At 39.3% G+C, this 18135-nt stretch overlaps 1 protein-coding gene across 2 annotated transcripts in view; it reads left to right on the top strand.

Annotated features, from left to right (window-relative positions):
- Positions 1-3010: 3010 nt before the first annotated feature.
- The window catches only part of FOXN2 (forkhead box N2), a 54073-nt gene continuing 38948 nt past the window's right edge, over positions 3011-18135 (top strand). The window contains exon 1 of one of the 2 annotated variants that reach the window (XM_029937320.1): positions 3011-3195. The gene's annotated coding sequence lies outside the window, so the exon portion shown is untranslated. Of the gene's footprint in view, positions 3196-3315; positions 3446-18135 lie in introns of those variants that run through there. The other variant, XM_029937321.1, reaches the window with a different exon arrangement.

The following is an 18135-nucleotide window of genomic DNA, read 5'->3' on the forward strand; positions in this document are numbered from 1 at the left end:
TGAACAGATTTTAGAATGCTTGATTCCGTTTACCTTCTCCTAACATGTATACCATTATTGTATATTTTTAAATACAAAAGACATTAATATTATTGGATTATATAATCAATGTCAATATTCATTTAGATTTAGCCATATTTTTATCTTTCTTTTTTTTTTTTAACTAGGCTTCACACTCAGCACAACCTAACACAGGGCTTGAACTCACAACCCTGAGTTCAAGACCTCAGCTGAAATCAAGAAAGAGCCAGACACTTATCTGACTGAGCCACCCAGGTACCTCATTATCCACAAATTTATCATTTTATTTGATCTTAATTTCCTCATTTATCTCTAATCTTATTACAACTGGGATCATTTTCCTTCTGTCCAAAGAATGCCAGTATGAATCTGCTGGTGACTATTACTCTATTTTATTTGTTTGAAAATTTCTTAATTTTACCTTCATTGTTAAAATATTTGTTTTTAGTCTTTTAAAGTTATTGAGCCATCATTTTTTGGCTTCAAACTATTCTGTTATAAAGTCAGTTGTAAGTCTAATTATTGTTTCTTTAAAGATCAACTCTTATTTTCTCTAGTTATTCTTAAGATTTTTCTCCTCCTCTTTGGATTTTACAATTTTTTCATGATGTATTGATGTGTCAACTGTATGGATTAGAAATACACACACACACACACACACACACACACACACACACACACATGAATCCTGTGGGGATTAATTCACATATTATTTCTGCCCAATAGTGTCTTTCCTTTCATTCTGGAATTCCATCTATGTGCATGTTAAGTATTTTGGAGAATGAAGAATACAAACTTCACAGGAGATCTTAAATGCTAGGATTCTCTTTTTCCTAAAGAGTTTCATAGTTTTTTTACTCTTATAAACTCCTGGGTAAAGCTACTCACTCTGAATCATCATTAGTTTTAATCACAGCTTTTTCTTGATAGGTGTTCAAAGTCCTCTAAAATATCCTTTAAGTATACAAGTATCCCTGGACTCTAAACTAAGTGTGACAGATTTCCTAAGAGACCTGAGCCTTATCAGCAGAGATTGTTTAAATGTGCCCAGTCTCTCTACTGAATTGGTCATAGACAGGACCAGCAGAGAGATCTTAGCGGATGCCAATGCAGTACTTTCATTATTTGCCTTGTACAGTTACATACCTGTTCTGAATTTGTTTTTGCATCCATGATAAACTAGATGACACATCTTAAAAGTATATATTAATTCTAGCTGTCAAATTCTGTGATTCCTCTAGAGTTGAGGAGGACTGTTTGGTCACCTGAGTTTAGATTAGAAGGAAAAACAGAAACTGAAGTTCAATATATCAGGTTAAATACTATTATAATAATCTGTAAGGAGATGAAGACTTTTATGATATTAGTGATCACCATGATCAGCTGATATAAAACAAGACTAAGGTATGAGGAGGCTGTGCCTTTCCAGAAGCCACCTCCTCTTAATCTTCCCTTCCTTCTTTGCTCCAGTTCTACTACATTCTTCCTCCAGGAACTTCCTTCGGTTTGTCCACATGAGGGGGCAACAGTGATAGTTCTGAAGGGAGAAAAAGAAGCAACTCTTGCTTCTATAAAGCATATAGTAAGTACATTTGGCTTGTGGCCACTTACTCTAAATGCAGTTACGAGGCCTTTCAGGACAGTGTAATGAGAAACAAATGCAACTAGTAGATGATTTTGGACAAATCATATAAACACAGTATTTCCATCTATGGAATGATGCCTCTAATTAATTCTGTGTCTCTCTCATCCCCAGAGCTTGACTGTTTTGTTGTCAGTAGGCAGCTTGTTTCATACTCAGCTCACTTGACTCACAGCACCGCACGCAGTGAATATTGAGTTAACAATCCACTGTTGATGAAAAAAATGAACTTTGTATGTATCAGTCACTGTGCAGGTCTTTTTCACAAACCTTTACTTTTAATCCATTCAACACGTTTGTGATATAGTTGTCACTAATCTAGTTTTTTAAGATGTGGATAAAGATATTTAGAAATTTCGTGATCAGGATAATGATAGTAAAATGGAGCCTTAGTTTTGTCACTTCTGTCAGCTTATTTTTCTAAGCCTTGGCTTTCTTCTCTGTAAAGTGGGAACTTCTATGAGTTAGGACAGGGTTTGCAGATTCAGCAAGAAACAAAACAAAAATCATAAAGTTCCCAAATGGAACATCCTTTTATTAAAAAATTACTCTACATTTATCTGAAATTCTGATTGGGGCACACCTGTATTTTATCTGGCAACACTATCTTAGCCTTATGGTTATGACAATGCACGTAATTAACTTACCTCAGTCCCTAGCTCTTAGTGAGGGCTCAGGAAATGTGATACTTATTAAATTTTGGATATGATTCCAAAGTCCTTTTTTTTTTCCCACCACAAACACGCTGAGCTCAGTTTCCACTTAAATTTCAGTCAAGCGAATGTGATACTACTTTAAGTTCATATTAACGCTTTGCCGTTCCTACAGCGCTTTCAAAGCCTGGCCAATGGCTCAAAGCTCTTGGGGAAACCCACAGAAGGTCAGGCTGTTCGGGGTCTTCGCCTCAGTCCCAGCACAGGATCCTCCGGCCGACCGGCCGGGAAGGCCACCCTGGCTCCGCCCCCGAGCCTTCTCGGCCACTCAGCGGCCTCGCCGCGCTTCGCTGCACTCCTATAGGTCCTTCCAGGACAGGCGAGGCCTTTCCATTTTTCCCGCCTTCCCAGCCCCTCCTCAGCCCGAAACCCGCACTGGCCCACCACGTCCCCGCCCTGCCTTCCGTGCGAACCCCGCCCTTCCGGACACTGCATCTCCCTTCCTTCTCCACCCGCAGTTCAGGGCGGCCAGCGAGGTCGCGGACCCGCCCTTAGGTACGAGATGGGTGGGGACAGCGAGGGGCGGACCGAGCCCCCTCCGGAGAGGCCCGGAGAGGCGGGGACCGTAGGGAGGGGCGGGGCTAATCTCCTTGGCGCCGCGTTGCCATGGCAGCGGGGGAGGTGCAGGGAGGGGGAGGAAGCGAGCAGAAGGGGGATGTGGTGCTGCCGCGGCCGCCACCGCAGCTGCCGCTGCCTGCTCTTTGCCGCGTCTTCCCGGAGGCGGCTGCTGGAAGCCGCCGGGAGCAGCTGCGGTGCTCTGCCATATTGTGTCTTCCCCTGCCCGTTCCTTGCCTCCCCGCTGCGGCTGCAGAGCAGACGGTGAGTTCCAGCGGAGTAGCGCCCTCCTGGGCCGGCCCTGCCGGGCGCGGAAGCAGCGCGTGCGGCGGGCTCCCGGCGTGGGGCGCGGAGGCGACTGTCCCGTGACGCGCCCGGACATTTTTGTCCTGTGAGGAATTGGCGCCGGCACGGGGTTCTTCCCTGCGCGCGGCTGGGGTCCTGTGAGGACTCCCGGGGGGTGTCGAACTGAGCGGAGCGCGGCCCGTGAGGAGTTAGGAGTTTTTCGTGAGAGGTAATGACCGCCCGGGAGCGTGTGTCGTCTGGCAGAAACCGCTGCGAGGGCTGCAGTTTCTCCGGGAAGGTTCGGAGGTGGCCCCGGGCACGCTTAAGACGACTCAGGGCGCCTCTGCTGTTAGAGGAAGTGCCCCCACGCCCCTCGGGAGTGTGTGCGGCGCCCCCTCCCCCGCCTCGAAGTGGAGCGAGACGTGCCGGGCGTGGAGTCCTGGTCCGGCCTCAGGCGGAGCGGCTGGGCCCAGCCAAGTTGTGCCCGAGGAGGCGCCGGACGCTGCCTGGAGTGAACTTCAAGCCCCGGGATTGCCGGGCGTTCGGAGGACAGGGGCGGGTCCCGGATGTGGGGGTGGCCGACCTTGGCACTCTCTGGCCCCTCCTCCAGCGGGCGCTCTAGGGGCCTCTCGTGGTGGCTGTCTAGGTGGGGTGGGAGTTCTAGGGTTTTCAGCGCTGCAATATGGACACTTCCTTCTCGGGCCCGTGGTTTTCTCTGTCCTGTCTTCCGTCTGGGGGCGGGGAGGGGGCGGGGAGAGGTGGGAGGGCGGGTGCGAGGCTCTTCAGCCTTCTGGGTTCGCCCCACGACCGCGGCGGCTAGTCTGAAAACCCCGGAGGACGGAGGGAGTCAGGGGAAAGAGGCCCCTGTGCGTAGTCCTTCATCCTCCACTCTTAACTCAACTCCACCCCCTTTACCCCTTTGCAGAATGCCTCTGTTTCCACCTTAGCTCGCTGGAGTGAGAGTAGCGAATTCATTGGGGTACCACTCTCGGGATCTTCTTGGACCTGATTTCTGCTTTAAAGTCTCTTTGAAAGCAACCCCTGTACTCCGTTTTCACCTTACAGGAAAAAAGTCTTAGCGTGCCAAGAAACGGCACGGTCTTTCTGCTACCCCAACTGCGAGGTGGAGGGCGGAGGGCGGTTGTTTATTTCCAGGTTAGTTTGGGGTGTTTCTCCTGTCTTCCTTCTGATTGTGACAGCCACGTGGCCGGCTGACTGTAATAGAGTGCCCTAGCGCCACTCGGTCTGTGGCTTCGCTGGTAGCCAGGGGCTTTGTAATCGTGCTGTAGCCTTGCGTCCACATTTATTTTGGTGTTTTCTGAGATGAGGAAGTGGAAAAAGCTGAACTGTTCACGTCTATCTCGTCTATCTCTGTTCCATCCGAATTGTGAAGTCCTTGTAGGACATATATTGACGTTTTGGCTTTCCTCTGCTGTTTTGATGATTCATCTGTAAAATCTCGGCATTGTTAGGTACCACTAAAGGAGTGGTGGGGAATAGAGTAGTACATCATGGAGTTTCCCAACTCTGGAAAAACCTCGTTTGTATTTCAGAACCATTAGTGAGACGTTCTAATGCAATCAGAAATAATCACATTCTGGTGTATTTCTTCTTGATTTTTATAAAGTCTTATTTTTTTTCTTTTTATATAAAAATGTGACTTGAAAGGATAGATAAATTGTGAGTGAAAATACTTATTTAGGGATAAAATAAATACTCGTTTGATTTGTGTCTGTGCACTTTCTTAAGCTCTTTTTGGAAATGTATGAACGGTTAATGTGAATGTTAACATGAACAGATTTTATTTTAAGGAATGAAATTTAATTTTGAGAATATATGAAGGTAAAGGGTCAAAGGGTTGAAGATTTAAAAATCCAAACTTTTGGAGAGTTTGGAAAATTTTAGAATTTAAGTGTAATCCCTGAGTACTAACGCATGATAGATCATTTTGTGAATGCTTTGATGGATTTGAATTATCTCTGCAACATATGATTTTGTTTGAATCAGTTTTACTTGAATATTGCTAAGCCACAGGAAGCCCTTAAAATGTGTAAAAGAATTAGGTAGAGAAGTTATAGCAGCACCATTTATTAGAATTTAATTATGCCATAACTGTGGTTCTCAATCAATGAAGTTAATAGATAAAAAGATTGGAGAGGCTTCAGTGCCAAAAAGATAATGCGATTGAGAAATGACTATTATGTGCTGACCACTAAGAGCAATGTTGAGAAAGAAAAGTAAATGTGATGATGAAATACTTATATAAAACAGGAAGCACTGAAAACATATGCTGTAAGGGAACGACATTATTAGGGGATCCAGCTATCAAATGAAACTTTTAAAAGTGCCATCCAAACATGACTTGTTCTTATGTGTAGGGTGTGTGGTGTGTCTGTGTGTATTGCTTTTAGATTGTGGTCTTTTTAGTAACTGTTTTGCATAAATGCAAAAGTCCTCCAAAAATAAAGTTTTGAGGACCCAATGCTTTGCTGATTTCTTAGGGAAGAAATGGAGGTCTTTGATGTGATCCCTATTCTTTCGTTGAAGAGACTGGATTAATGTTAAACTAGTGAAAATTTAAGAATTTACTGTGTGAGAAGATGTAATTAGTAGTTGAATAATGCAGGCAAGTGGTGTAAGGCTTAAAAGGAGAAGGAACCTAGGGGGTTGGTTTAAGTAGTTAGGGGAGGCTTCTTCAAGAAATAAGGCTCTTTCTAAAGTCTAACTATGTTACTCCCACTGGGTTAATCTTTCTGAAAATTGTATCATTCTTATGTCAAGCATGAATTGTATTACCCTTTATGTCAAGTATGAAATTTCTTCTCAGGACTTTTCAAACTTTGGCCCTTGTTTAATCCCATCTTACCTTCCACTAATCTTCCGGAACTGTTCTTTATTCACTACTTCAATGTGGTATAACAGTTTTACTTCTTATCTTTGCTGGTGTAATATTTTTCTTTTGGAAATATACCTGCACACATCTTCGTAATCACTGAAGAAATACTCAAATTAGAGCCTTAGAATCATGGAATTTTAGACCTGCCTTCACCTCTGCAACTGAAAATTCTTTACCTTTTTGAATAGCATGTAATTCTTTTGGCTGTAATATTCTATGCTGCCTTGTTTTCACTTAATAAATACTTTTTGAGCACTTCCCACTTGCCAAACACTGTTATAGGAACTGAAGGTACAGCTTTGAATAAGACACGTTCCTATGTTCTTTTTTTTTTTTTTTTATGTTTGTTTGTTTTGAGAGAGAGAGGGAAAGAGAGAATCCCAGACAGGCTCTGCACTGTGCGCGCAGAGTGTCATGCAAGGCTCAGTCTTATGAAATGTGAAATTGTGAGATCATGACCTGAACTGAGCTACCCAGATGCCCCTCCTATGTTCTTTGTTAGGTTTTTTTTTTCCCCACATTTATTTATTTCTGAGAGAGAGCATGACAGAGCATGAGTGGGAGAGGGGTTGGGGGTGGGGGCGGACACAGAATCTGAAGCAGGCTTCAGACTTTGAGTTGTCAGCTTGAACTCACGGATCCTGAGATCATGACCTGATACAATTCGGACCCTTAACTGACTAAGCCACCCAGGTGCCCCCCATCTTTTTCGGTTTTATCACCCCAAGAAGATTATAAAGTCTTTGACCACCCAGTAGAGTCTTATTTTCGTGTATATGTGATATGCTTCGTGAGAATTGAATTATTTTTTGAATAAAGGAAAGACAAGACTTAGGGAATGAGGTAGAAAGATGGATGGAAAGATCTTTACAAGTGAAGGGAACAAAAGCGTAACCAATTATGGATGGCTTTAAAAGTGTCACTTCTGAATTTAAATATGGTTTAGTACAAAAAAGATAACATTTCAGTCTAGGAATATAATAAAATTCTTATTTGAAGAATGTTCATTTGACATCAGTGATAATAGTAATTATTTTATTAACTGTGGGCATGGGAAGCAGAGAGAGCTACAGAAAAAAATAACTTTAAGAGGGAGTGAGGGTTGGAAGGGAAGCATCATCAAGAAGATGGTGAGTTTAGTTAGTTGAGTGTAAAGTGTGGGAGAAAACAAGGGGAATATGACCTTTAGTGACTAAAGATTAGAGATGTGGGATAGTCACTTTGGTATTGAAGTGACTGAATGTTTATGAATTTTTGTCATAGAGTTAATGAAACGTTGAGTACTAAGAATGATACTTTGGGAAGCTAAAATTCAAAGGGATTTGCTTTGATTTTATGTAACTTTGTAATTAATATTATAGACTCATACAGTGCATACAGTATTGTTTTATTAATAACTTTATTTCCACTATATGAGTATGGTATCGTCTTACACCAAACATAGAGGGTCCAAAGGAATGTTTATCATCATTTGCTTCCAAGAGATTTTAATTCTTGTATTCCTTATTTCCCTTACTCTGTTTTCACTTAAGTCAACTTTTTATTTTAGAATAGTTTTTACATTTACATAAAAGTTGCAAGGTAGTACACAGAGTATACCTCACTCAGTTTTCATTACTGTGAATTTCTTGTATTACTATGGTACATTTGTCTTAAGTAAGGAAACAAAATTGCTACATTTCTAATAACTAAACTACATACTTTATTCAGATTTCACTAGTTTTTCCTTAGTGTTCTTTTCCTGTTCCAGAATTGCACATTTTCAAACTTTTCTTGTTTTTGATGGCTGTGACAGTTTTGGGGAGTACTAGTCAGAAATATTAGAGAATATCCCTTAGTTGAGATTTGTCTAAGATGTGAGGGGATAAATGATTCCTAATGATTAGACTGGAGTCATAGGTTTTAGGGAGGAAGACAACAGAGGTGAAGTGCCATTCTCGTCACATTACTCTAAGGGCACACAGTAACAGTATGATAAAATTGGCGATAATCTTGATCACTCTTTGAGGATTTGGTTTGCCAGGTTTTCACCACCTTCCATTCCATACTCTAGTCTTTGAAAGCAAGTCTGTATGCGTATCCCATGCTCAAGGCCTTAACCTAATTGTGATTCATACATTTTTTATTTCCCTCCATGTAATTTGCTTTTTTATAAATATTTAAAGTTGGATAGATACTTATTGAGCATCTACTGTATTTATGTGCTAAGAATATAGTGGTGAGCAAGAGATGGCATTTCTGCTTTTCTGGAATCTGCCAGATTTACAAACATAAAATGGAATTTATCTTCTCATATAGATCTTGATTTCATTGATGGTTATAAACATAATATTACTATATGGCCTATAAAAGGCTAAATAAATCTCATTACTTGAGTAGTCATTTAGAAGATACGCTTATTATCATAAAGGTTAAATATATGTACCACAAAAATAACTGCCTTTTTGTACCAACACAGATAACAAAAAATTACTTTGATTCTCCCCAAACAGATGTATTCCTGTTAAATTACCATTAATTATCTTCAGATCCTATAAAGTTTGCAGGTTGTATAAGAAAATTCTTGGCTTCTTTTTTTTTTTCTTTAAATATTTATTTATTTTGAGAGACGTGCATGCACGGGGGAGGGGCAGAGAGAAAATCCCAAGCAGGCTCTAAGCTGTCAGAGCAGAGCTGGAGGCTTGAACTCAAACCATAGATCATGGCCTGAGCTGAAATCAAGAGTCAGACGCTTACTCGGCTGAGCCACCCAGGTGCCCAGAAAATTCTTGGCTTTTTGATTGTACTTTAACAGTTATTTGGTGCTTTTGCCACTTAGAAGTAGTCTGAAAGGTATATTGGGGAAATCATATGGGAAAAGAACAGACCCTGTGCTCTCCTCTTGTGAGAGGCTGTGATTATTTATTTATGGAAAAGTAAATGAAGTTGAAGAAAATAAACATTAAAGTTTTGAAAGTGATGATGAACTTTGTTGGGGGGAGTCACTGTGTACTTAATAGAAGAGATGCCATTCTAATATTGGGAATGTTATTGAGAATATTATTAATAAAACTGTGCCAATTTTATTGGACAATAAAATTTGTTTAAAGACTTCTTGAATGAGGATTTCAGTTAATTTTTTCTAGAGAGAGAAAGAATCCCAAGCAGGCTCTGGTGCTGTCAGTGCAGAGCCCATGACTTGAGCCAAAATCAAGTCGGATGCTTATGGATTAGGCCACCCAGGTGCCCTTAAGATAGTAGCCTTTTAATTCATTATCCTGTTTGCCAAATCTAAGGACAAAATATTATGAGAAATTGGTCTCTTGGTTTGCCACATCATTTTATTACATTGGTTTGAAGATAATTCCAAAAGCTTTTTGTTACTGTTTTCCGTTGATATGGAGAAGTAGTTATAAATCAATATCTGTGGTTTTGATTTTCCTAAATTCCTTTTTTATCCTTTTTTACTGTAAAATAAAGTATAGAGACAGAAAACAAATGTGTGACTTAGTGAATTATGAAACCAACACCCATGTAACCATCTTCTAGGTTAAGGTAAAGAATTTCACCAGCCACCTTAGAAGCCCTTCCACGTATGCCTCTTCTTAAACATAACTCCTTTCTTTCAAAAAGTAACTACTATCTGACTTTTTTGAAATTGCTTGATTAAATTTATTTTGTTACATTACTAAGTATGTGTCCTTAGACACTATACTTAAGCTTGCATGCACCCTTCCTTCCTTTTTTGTTTTCTTTGACCTTCTGTTTTTCTTAAGACTTTATCTTTTATGTTTATTTTTTTCTTGTATTTCTTGAACTTAAGTCTTCATTCCTGAAATTATTTTTCCTTTTTATTTAAGATTCTTTCCTGAATTCTGTCATTTTTTTTCTGAGCTTTTAAAATTTTGATATATATTTTTTCTTTTCTGTCTTATATAATTTTTTAAGTTCATTTTGAAATAGAAATTCATTTTTATCTCTTCTGTGAGCATCTCTGGTATGCTTTCATTGGCTGTAGGATGTTATTTTATCCCCCCTTTTCTTTATTACTTTTTGTGTCTGGTGTGGCAAATACACTTAATGTGAGATCTGCCCTGTTAAAATTTTTTTAAGTGTACAATATGGTATTGTTAACTGGAGGCACTATGTTGTACAACAGATGTCTAGGACTTATTCATCTTGCATAATGGAAACTTTATACCTATTGAACAACTCTCATTTCCCCCCTCTCCCTTGCTTCTGAGTTTGACTATTTTCCTGTTTCTTTTTTCTTATTGTAACTTTGTATGATATTCAACCTCAATACTTAGACTTGTTTCTTTATATGAAAATAGTTTTCTTGAACTTCTAGGAGGAGGTTTAATTCTTCTAACTTTAAAGTTTTCTCTTGTTGTTTTTGTGCATCATTAAAAAGAATGGTAGGGGCGCCTGGGTGGCTCAGTCGGTTAAGTGTCTGACTTTGGCTCAGGTTATGATCTCACCATTTGTGAGTTTGAGCCCCGTATCAGGCTCTGTGCTGGCAGCTCAGAGCCTGGAGCCTGCTTCGGATTCTGTGTCTCCCTCTCTCTGTACCCCTCCCCTGCTCGCGCACTGTCTCTCTCTCTCTCTCTCTCTCTCTCTCTCTCTCTCTCAAAACTGAATAAACATTGAAAAAATTTTAGGAAAAAAAAAGAATGGTAGATGGATCTCAGATTTCCTGGCTCTGTTCTACTCTGACACTTCTATTCAGACCTTATCTTTTCTTTATCTTGTTTGTCCCTAACCTGCTCAATTTTTTGTTTTCATTCTCAGCACTTTCTGTTAAGTGTAGGGTCTGTCTAGGAAGAAGACATTCGGGAAGCCCCCAGTGTCAGTTTCAAATGGCCTAAGGGGACTAGACTGCTATAGGCCTATAGGCCTTACTGTGAACCACTTGCACCTGCTCACTACTGGAGTAATTTTAGCTTCTCTCAGCACTGGCCACTGAATACCTTTTGGCTATTTTGTGCTTATGTTCTCAAGTTCCTCAGGCACCTCATTGCTTCCCTCTGCTTTTTCTCACTTAGACACCAATAGAAAACAGGTTGGGAGTAGAGTGGGGGGAAAAAGGTTGGGGTTGTTGGTGGTTTGTTTCAGTCCTTTGTATTACAGGGTTTGTGCTGAGACTCAAATAGTTTTCTTGTAAAAATTACACATGGATTTTGGGTTTGCTATCTAATTGCTCTGTGTTGTACATAAAGTTTCACAAGGACTTAAAAATTTGGTACCACCATTGCTGCCATTTTCTATAATCCTCTTGCTGATAGTTGTAATTTGGGGAATGGTTATTTTTTCCCCCATAAAATCTTGGCAAAAAACTTATTTCATCTAAAATTAATGCCACATGATGCTGTCCACTGATTTTATGTGTCATAGCACTCTGATTATTGCCCTGATATTTCTTCTTAGTTGAGAGAGTAAAAAAGTCATTTAAAGATCCTTTGGGAAATTGTGAAAGGGTCATGAGACTATTTTTGTGTTGCAAATACACAAGTGTTAGTGCTTTGGCATTAAATGCTTTGGCTCTTTACAATATTTAAAAGCTAACCTATATTATTTATACCTAAGGCCATTCTTAAATTATGGAGAAAAAAATTGATTAGAGTTCTGAGAACTTACTTATTGATGTTCCTTTATGTAAAGATAGTAATTCAGAAATACAAAAAAATCAGGAAGCTTAATGGGATATTCTCTTGATGTTTAGAAGAACAAAAAGATTTAAATAATTTGTACAAGGTGAAGATACTCATTTAACAAATAGCAAATGCTTAATGTACATTAGGAATCAGATACATGTAAGTAAATAATTGCAGTGTGAGACATACCCTATTAGACATAGATTCAAGAGTACTGTGGAAACAGTAGGAACCAGCTTTCCCCAAGGAGTGGGGTTAGGTAAGGTGAATTTTTTAGTTATAATGGAGGTTAACTAATGCTGTATTATTACTGTTAATAAACTCATTATCTCTATTTGTTTTTATAAACTTTTCTATTAATAGTGCTTCATACAAATAGTTTTACTATAGACTTCCTTCAGTTACTACCTCAAAATAGCATGTTGTTCAGATGGAACTAAAATAATTCATGCTTAAAACGTTTTCTGATACTATTTTGCAAATACTTCCTAAGTGGAGAACTAAAATTTAAATGAAAGGCTCACAAAGCAGAATGGAAAACAGGGTATCTAGCATAGTTTTCTGTACTTGAGTGTTAACTGCTCAGTAAATATTTTTTAATGAATATCATATTTCACCTTTCAATTTTTGTTCCATATAGTTTGATAAAAATCTCCTTTGTTTAGTTGAAAAAAATTAACAATATGGTGTAATTTGGGCTTTGCATGTCTAATGTAGTTGGCAGCAATTGATAGCCAGGTTCTACTTCTCTACTTAGGGTTGTTGTGTCCATTGTTTTCTATTCTTTTTGGGTTTGTTTTAGCCTTGAGTAAGTCCTTTATAAGGTGTAGAAATTTAGTGTTTATTAGGTTGTTTCATTTCTTTTGTTTGCTTTGAGCTATTGACAGAAATAACCACAGTAAAAAGAAAAAAAAAGGGATGAATAAATGTGGTTGGAACATAGGAGAGATAAACATCTTTAAAAGTAATTCAGGTAGTAATTACATAGAAGAATTGTCATTCAGGTTTTGACTGAATGGTGTCCAGGAAGGTAGACAATTCAGGTGTTAGTGTTGTACCCAGATTTTAATATCGCCCCCAAAAACCAGAGATTAATCTGAGAGACCGAATCACGCATGCAAAAGCAAAGGGCTTTATTACGAATATAGGCCCGGCCAGCCTAAACTTGGACTCACAGACTTCAACAACACACTGGATCCACGTGGAGTGAGCCCCGAACAAAGGCAGGGTAGGGCTTTTATGAGTTTGGGAAGGAGGAGTTACAGGAAATACAGTGATCCGATCATTATTATACAATATTATTGACAGCAGGTTTAACCATTCACCTTGCCTAGAGTATTTGTTACTTTTGGCGGGACCCAATCACAACATTTAGAGTATTGACCAATCACAGAGTGGGCCCAGGACCCTCACATAGGGCGTGACTAGTCTTAGCCTCCATGTTTAGGCCTGCCCTTAGAATGTTACAAGGGTGGTCCCTTTTGCCTTGGGCAATGTGTGCCCTTCTATTGTTTCATGGAGTCAGTTTCAGACCTGCATCCTTACATTTAGAATAGCTGGAGCAGTAATCTAAATAGAGAAATGCACAGTATTTGGACAGGGTTAGTCTAGTTTAGACTAACTTCCAGTAGAGAAGGATAAGCTTGAGGGTGTATTGGTGTATTGGTGATAATGTGTACTTTTTTTCAGTCTTTTGTAGTTAATGGAGCAGGCTGGGCAGGGTGGCAGGCTAGTAAAAGGCGAAAGATTTATACGGTCTGAAGAGAAACCAGAGTATGGGGTGGCAGGCTAGTGAAGTAGTGAAGAGTGTGAGCTGTGGAGCCATACTCCTTTCAGAGTTTGTGACAATGGACAAACCATTTATCTCTTTTTATCTGTTTCCATATATAAAATGAACACTAATAATAGCATCTGCCTGGTAGAGTTGTGAAGTTTAAAACAATTCCTGGTACCAATAAACATTCATTGAATGTTTTTATATAAGAAAAACCTTGCTTTCTCATTTACATAAATCATGTGTACATGGCTTATGCAAGCACACATAGGAAATATACATATGGGTAGGATGTATAGGTCTTACCATGTATGTATCTACAGGAAAGCTAGTAATATTTGAATTTCAGTTTTTAATAACATTTAGATTAGTATAGAACAAAAATCCAACCATCTCATTTTACAGATGTCCAAGTTAGGTGGTTGCAGAGCTAGAACCAAGATCTAAAAGACAACAAATATTTCAGCATTAAACAAAACAACCAGCTCTGCCATTATTCAGCTTTCAGTCAGTTAGGAAAGATATGTATTAAGCCATCTTAGGTGTTAAATGTTATCAAAAAGTATAAGATATTATGTAATGGAAAGGCAGAACTTAGGGCTCTCTCTAGTATAGGATGCGGAGAAGGTTTCCCTTAGGATTTTATTTTACATTTTATGTTATGGTATTTTATGAAAGCACACATGCAATTTGGGGTAGGAAAGCTGGGAGGAGAAGAGAATCCCAAGCATGCTCCACCCCTAGCATGGAGCCCAACATGGAAATCCTCTCACAACTGTGAGATCATGACCTGAGCCAAAATCAAGAGTCTGAGACTAGGATGCTCAACTGCCAGAGCCACTCAGGCACCCCTCCCTTAAGATGTGAAGGACAAATAGCAACCAGGTCTAGGTGAAATGAAGAATTTATCAGGCAAAAGAAGTAACATTTGTAAAGGCCCTGAAGGGAGGAGAAAGCATGGCTTATTCAGACATCTAGAGTGGGGAGAACCAGGGAAAGAGTGGCGAAAGATGCAGTCAGTTAAGTTAGATGGGGCTGTCCTGCCAGATTTATATACCATGTAAAGGACTTCGCATTTGGATTTAAGAGCCCCAATGATGGATAAAGTAAGAAAGAGATTTTGTCAGATTTGCATTTTATAAGATTATATTGTGGGGACAAAAGAGAGGATCAGGCATAATTGTAGCAAGACTAATTATAAGGATATTGTCAGGGTGCTTGGGTAGCTCAGTCATTTGAGTGTTCAACTCTTGATTTTGGCTTAGGTCATGATCCCAGGGTTATGGGATTGAGCCCTGTGTTGGGCTCTGCACTGGGCGTGGAACCTACTAAAGATTCTCTCTCTGCTCCTCTCCCCCACTTGCTCTCTCTCTTTCTAAAATAAAATGAAAAACCAGGGCACCTGGGTAGCTCAGTCAGTTGAGTGTCCCACTTCGGCTCAGGTCATGATCTCACAGTTTGTGGGTCAGAGCCCTGTGTCAGGCTCTGTCCTGGCAGTTCAGAGCCTGGAGCCTGCTTACAATTCTGTGTTTCCCTCTCTCTCTGTCTCTCAAAAATAAATAAATATTTAAAAAATAATAGTAAAAAAAAAATGAAATGAAAATGAAAAGGTATTGTCAGAGTCAATGCATATTTTTGTGCAGAACACAGTTATTAGGGATACCATTCATGTAGATTACTGTTATAGTGACCTAGATGAGAAATGATAACTGCTCTGCACTATTGTCGTGACTGTGAAGGTGGAGAAATATCAGCAGATTTCGTATTTAATTATTTCTCCAAGATCTATCCCCAGACCAGACCTCTCTTCTGAACTTTAGATCACACATATCCCAAATGAGCATTCTGTCTGAATATCTCACAAGCCAAACTCAAAACAAAACACACACACACCACCACCCCAACCACCACCAACACTGATCTGCCTCCAAGAAGGAAAAGAGCCATTTTGCTGTCAGTATCCTCTGTATTACAGATGGCACTAACATCCATTCAGTGGCTGATACTATCTACTAGTAGTGACATCTAGACTTCTTACCTATGTATAGCTATAGTTGATTTGGCGATTTAGAATTTAAGTCATATTCTGTGTAAGTTTATTTAGGAACTTCAATGTTATTAGTTAAGTGTTACTTTCTTAAATGCCTTAGGAGATAGTCTATTTAATAACCTTAATATCTTTAATAAGCTTTAGCATAAATATATTGTATTTCAGTAATTACACATAAGAGAGTTAGGTTTTTTTTTTTTTAATTTTTTAAAATTTATTTTTGAGAGAGTGCAAGCAGGGAAGTGGTAGAGAGGGGGGACAAAAGATCCCAAGCAGCCTCTGGACTGACAGCAGTGAGCCCAAGTGCCACCTAGGTGCCCTAGAGAGTTAGTTGTGTCTTATTTAAAATGTACTTACTTTTAAGGGCACCTGGGTGGCTCAGTCAATTGAGTCAGACTTTGGCTCAAGTCATGATCTCACAGTTCATGAGTTTGAGCCCCGTGTTATTGGGCTCTGCACTGATGCTCCAGGCTTTGGCCTGGATCCTGCTTCAGATTCTGTCCCTCTCTACTTCTCCCCTGCTTTCACCCATGCTCTCTCTTTCAAAAATAAATAAACATGGGGCACTTGGGTGGCTCAGGTGGTTAAGGGTCTGACTTTGGCTCAGGTCATGATCTCACAGCTCATGGGTTCGGGCCCCATGTTGGGTTCTGTGCTGACAGCTCAGAGCCTGAAGCCTGCTTTAGATTCTGTGTCTCCATCTCTCTTATCCTTCCCTCAGTCATATTCTGTCTCTCTCTCAAAAATAAACAAACATTAAAAAACTGTACTTTTAATCATACTTTTAATTAATCATACTTTTGTGTTGTTTTTAGAATGGCATATCAAATCAGTATATTAGGGGCTCTTGGGTGGCTCAAGGGGTTAAGTGCCAACTTGGGCTTAGGTCATGATCTCACTGTTGGTCGGGCTCTTGTGCTGACAGCCAGGACCGTGGAGCCTGCTTTGTATTGTGTGTCTCCCTCTATCTCTCGGCCTCTCTCTCACTCACTCTCTTTCTCAAAAATAAAATAAAACATTAAAAAAATTTTTTTAATCAGTATTTTAAATCAACTGATACAAAGTCTTAAGTTTTACTTTTGTTTTCCAAATTTGACATAGGGGACTACTAGTAAGATATTTTCTGCCTTTCTTAAATTTATTTCCAATCGTGGAATGTACTTTTAAAAGATGCTTATTTTCAATGGAACCATTTAATTGGCTATGGCTTATTTCAAAGCATTGAAAATTATTTCTACATAAATAAATTTTAATGACAAAGAATAGACTTGCTGTTTGTATTCAAATGCCAACCAAAGTTACCTTTATCCTTTAGGACATTAGATCTGTTGACTTTTCAGGTTTCCGTAGCTTTGTTTCTTTCAACATTACTTTTCTGGCCCAGCGCTATCAGTACAGGATTGTTGAAGAACCAAAGTGCTGGTTGGCTAACTGATCACCATATGGTTTGTAGTGTAGGTGATATTACTTCTAAGTCTAGATAGCAAGGATATTTCCTTCCTTTAGTGATTACTTTTTTTTTTTAAATTTCTGTGCTATCAGGGTTTTCCAGCCTTTAACATACTTTCTTTTGGATACCACATTGATTATAGTCCCAGAGGTTGAGAAAAGATGGGTTTTCTAAGCTAGATAGATTTACTCTTAGAGCTACTACTGCTTTTTTAAATTTCCCTATCATATGCAATAATATGTAAAGTAAATTAGTACTATGTTTTAGATAGTAATAGAAGTTTTCAAGTCATTTTGTTACCAAGTTTAAAAAAAACCTTTTTTTTACATTTATTCATTTTTGAGAGAGAGTGTGTGTGTGAGTGGGGAGGGGGCAGAGAGAGAGAGGGAGACAAAATCCAAAGCAGGCTCCAGACTCAGAACAAGCTGTCTGCACAGAGCCCAGTGCGGGGCTGGAACCCAAGAACTGTGAGATCATGCCCTAGCTGGAAGTCAGACGCTCAACCAACTGAACCACCCAGGCGCCCCATGTTATCAACTTTTTTCAAAACTGTTTATGAGAACCACTCATTTTCCTTATCAGAGAAAACAATTTTCACTGAATTTAGACCTTTCGTGGTACTGCTTTTTTGAATCAGTATTTCTGTGTGTGAAAGGCATGGTTGGGTACTAGCATTCATTTTTAAAGGAAAGGTGTTTGGTTTTTATATGGAAAATACCAGGGTTGTTTACTGGTTAGAAGCAAATGTGTTTCGTTTCTTTTTTTTTTTTTTTAACTTATTAAGCAATGGCTTCATTTTAACTTCCCCAAGAAACTGATGAACAACTTTTTTAAAAAGACAAGTACTACAACAATGTGTAGAAGTTTATATAGTGAGTACAAATAGCACAAAATTATTTAGATAGAAATGGTATGTAAACCATGATTTATACTGTGTACCTGGGCAAGTTAGGAAAGGAGAAAAGTGGATTTAGTGGAAGATTACAACAGAAGTTGTTCTCCCAGATTTTAGTGTTTTTTCCTTTCTGCATGAGTTGGAGAAAGGTCTTTTCCTCCACTCAATTTTATTTCTTTTTTTTTTTTTTACCCCTATTTGAAAAACAGTTTCCTTATGAG

Source organism: Suricata suricatta, chromosome 4 (genome assembly GCF_006229205.1).
Source record: "Suricata suricatta isolate VVHF042 chromosome 4, meerkat_22Aug2017_6uvM2_HiC, whole genome shotgun sequence".
NCBI classification, from domain to species: Eukaryota; Metazoa; Chordata; class Mammalia; order Carnivora; family Herpestidae; genus Suricata; species Suricata suricatta.